Below are 4071 nucleotides of genomic sequence, written 5' to 3' on the forward strand. Positions count from 1 at the left end.
TGGTCGAATGAGCACCGAGCTAACCGTTGTGGCCAAGACAGAGAGGTAGATGGTGAGGACGTCCCTAGACTCGGGGTTGACAATAAGGGGGCTAGGCTCATGTATGCCTTGAGCTCGCAGAAGGCCTGGTCACATTTGGCGTCCAGGTAATGATGCGTTTGCTACCCTTAAGTGCCTTGAAGAATGGGGCGCAACGATTAGTGGCCTTAAAGATAAATCTGGTCAGGGCTGCGACACGCTCGGTAAGGCTCTGGATGTCCTTGACCGTCTTGGGTATCTTCATGTCTAAGATGGCTTGGATCTTCTCCGGGTTGGCCTCAATACCTCTTTGGCTGATCATGAAGCCAAGGAATTTGTCGGAGGCCACCCCAAATGCACATTTGGTGGGGTTGAGCATCATCCTATACTGTTTCAAAATGGTGAACATGGCAGAGAGGTTGAGGATGTGCTGGTCAGCAGTGCGACTCTTGACCAGCATGTCATCAACATAAACCTCCATGGTGTTGCTAATTAGTGGAGCGAAGATGCTGTTCACTAGACGCTGATATGTAGCCCTGGCGTTCTTGAGGCGAAGGGCATGACTTTGTAGCAGTAAAGGCCACGGTCAGTGATGAAGGATATATGGGCTTGGTCCTCAGGGTACATGAAGATCTGGTTGTACCTAGAGTAAGCATCCATGAAGCTGTGGAGGGCGTGGCGGTGTGGCGTTAACGAGTGGTCAATGCGGGGTAGAAACTATCCTTTGGGCAGGCCCGGTTGAGATTGGTGTAGTCCACGCACATGCACTAGCCTTTCTTTGGTTTACGTACCATTACCACATTGGCTAGCCAGGTGGGATAATCCACCTCCTTGATGAATCCAATGGTGCTCAGCTTATCCACCTCCGCCTTCATGGCCTCATACCGCTCTAGGTCATAAACACGATGCTTCTGCCGAACGGGTCGGACGGCAGGATTAATGCTTAGCTTATGAGAGATGACGTTAGGTGATATGCCCAGCATATCGTTGTAAGACCAAGCAAAGACCTCAGAGTTGAGGCGGAGGAAGACAACAAGATCAGAGCGAAGCTCTTGTGAGAGGGAGGTGTCGATCCTGACCTGTCGATCTGGAATGTCCTCATAGAAAGTGACCAATTCGAGGTCCTCCACAGGTTCGGCCTATTGGGTGACGGATTCCTTCCTAGGGTCTTCTAGGGGCTCAATGCCAGCTCGAGATGGGGCTGGGCCCGGGTTACCGCTAGGGCCTCACCCCTATGTTGGCTATTGATAGACTTCACTGCCAAGTTAGTCACCGCGTACCGTGCCCGTGCCATGGGTCGTAGGAAATTTCAACAGTAACATATGTGTGGAAATGAAAACCTTCATTTGGGCCATGGCAGGGCGCCCAAGGATGACGTTGTAGGCTGTGGGGCAATCAATAATGAGGAAGGGAGTGGTGACGACCTCGACCCTAGGTTTGGGCGAGAATGGGAGTGGCCCCCTGTCATTTGTTCTAGGAGGTTGCTTCCACTAGAGTGGTGGTGGTTGTCATGTCTGCCCCGCTTGTTATTGCTGAAAGTATGCTGGTAGCTATCCTTCATCTTGGGGTGTTGGGCACCCTAGGTGCTTGGTGTGGGGGCAGAATGTTGAGATGGAGCTGGGATGGGTACTGAAGCGGTGGAGGATCGACAAAGGATTACGCGCTGTGGTGGGCTGCGCTTGAGTTAAAGTACTCGGCCTTGGCATGTCTGCTGCTTGCTTCATTAGTTCACATATGTGTTCGGGGTTCTTTGTGGACCAGTGCGGAAGTTGGACTCTGGAGGCCACTCTTAAAAGCACCAAGGCGGTCACGGTCATCGGTCTCGAGCGGCGGGAGTATTCATGGCTGAACTCGGCTGCATACTCCGAAGGGGCTCTTCCTCATCTGTCGAAGCATGTACAGGTCATCCGCGTAGTATAGGTGATCGATGTCGGATCATGAAATGGTCCAAAAGGCTGCCTTGGTGTCAAATATGTTGATGGTGCGAGGTTCGACTTGTAGAACCAATTCGAGGGCCGCGTCGAGGGTGGATGGGAAGAGGAGGCACATGTCCGAGACGTTTATGCCTCGCCCGGTAATCAAATTAGCAGAATTACAAGAGACAAAGGGCAAAAAAGAAGACAAAGGAAATTGAAGAGGAAAAAGACGTCCCACATTAGGCCCCCTCGCAATCATCCTCCCTGACTTGTTGATCCTGCACAACACAACCAGATTTAGAGAATGCACTTTGCAATCATTATCAACCAACTAGCTGACATACACAAGATTGGTGGTAAGACTAAGAGATACAAAAACATCAGTAAGAGATGGAGAAACATCACCAGTGGCCGTGATAGGTAAATGATTGCCATCAACAGTATGAATTTTGAGATTTCCAAAATATTTGTTTACATTGGTAAGAGAATTAGCATTTTTTGTCATATGATGGGAAGCCCCGGAATCAAAGTTCCAAGGAGATGATGTAGAGAAAGGTTTACTTGAGAGTCCTAAAGCTGAAAATGTAGAAATGATCATTTGTTGAATCATGTTAAGGGTCACAGGTTGAATAGGAGCAGGAGCGCTTTGTGTCAGTGATCTTGTATTCACAGAACTACCAACACTAGAAGAGCCAACGAAGACAGTATATGTTGTCTCTGATTTCTTGGGGGGTCGAGTAGGGCATTCCTTGATGATATGGCCATCCTTTTTGCAGTAGTTGCATAATTTTTAGGGACAATTTGCAACATAATGACCAAATCCCTTGCAACAAAAACACTGAACAGTGCTCATATCCCTGCCTCGTGGCTCACCTTGTGCTTTATAAGCCACAGGAATAGATGCAGATCACCGTTGTTCCATGGTGGTTTGAGTGAGAAGGAGTTGTTCCTTGCGAAGGAGATCATTGAGGCATGTATCCAAGGAGGGGACAGATTCCTGGTTCATAAGATTGGATCTGGTGCCTTCAAATTTAGGTCTCAATTTCATTAGAAATTGATCCCTCTGCGTAGTTTCATGGACAGATTGAACATAACTAAGACCTTCGGATGGTAAGTCAGCATATATCAGTGTATTTAGTCCAAAGATTAGTGAATCTAGAGTAAAAATCAGAGATAGAAAGGCTATCCTGTTGGAAAGCGGCCAATTCATGTTCAAGCTGGAACCGACAAGCAGTGTTTCATTGACTATAGATCTTCTTCAGGTAAGTCCACATATGAGCTGCAATCTGAGATAATCGAAGGTTCAAGATGATATTGGGTTCAACATATCCTAAAATCCATGCCATAACTTGAGCGTCCTTGACTTCCCACTTGGCGTGCTGGTCTTTGTCTTCGTTTTTGTCAGGAGCTAGGTTACTTCCATCAATATGTCCCCACGCCTCCTTACCTTTGACGAAAATCCTGAAGTGAAATGCCTAAGCAGAGTAGTTCTTGCCATTGAAACGAATCAAAGAAACATTAGACTTATCCGAAGACATGAGGTCAAGAGAACTTGATCAGGAATAACTGAGACTAAGGAACTTGAGAGCAAGAGATAATTCAGAGTTGTAGCTCTGATACCATGACAATTTAGTGTCTTTATGAAAATGTATGTCTCTATTCATCGAGAATCACCCATTATATGGACAGAATACAAGTTAATTATGAAAGAAAACAGGCTGATCTTTAGCCCTTAAAAATAGCTAACCTACCATATGTACATCTATCTAATTATAGCCTACAGCTAGTATATCCTAATTAAAGAAAGAATCTGCTGGCATTTAAATTTGTAAATATGTATAATCGGCTATCAATCTGCTGGCATTTAAATCCGTAAATCTGTATAATCGGCTATCAATCTGCTGGCATTAAACGTGTAGTTATTTCCTTTGACATAACATACTAACCCTACTGTTAAAACATTTAGAAAATTCGATTATATTCATGTTCTATATTCGTACAAGAATGAAGACATGCATATTTATATACATATAACTAATCACGCATTAAAATTGAATCATCAAAACCTTTTGAAAGCATTGTAAAGAATTAATCTTTCCCACCTAGGTTTACCCATCATTTATCCATCAATTCCATG

This window comes from Prunus mume, linkage group LG3 (genome assembly GCF_029339155.1).
Source record: "Prunus mume cultivar Tortuosa linkage group LG3, ASM2933915v1, whole genome shotgun sequence".
Lineage (NCBI taxonomy): Eukaryota > Viridiplantae > Streptophyta > Magnoliopsida > Rosales > Rosaceae > Prunus > Prunus mume.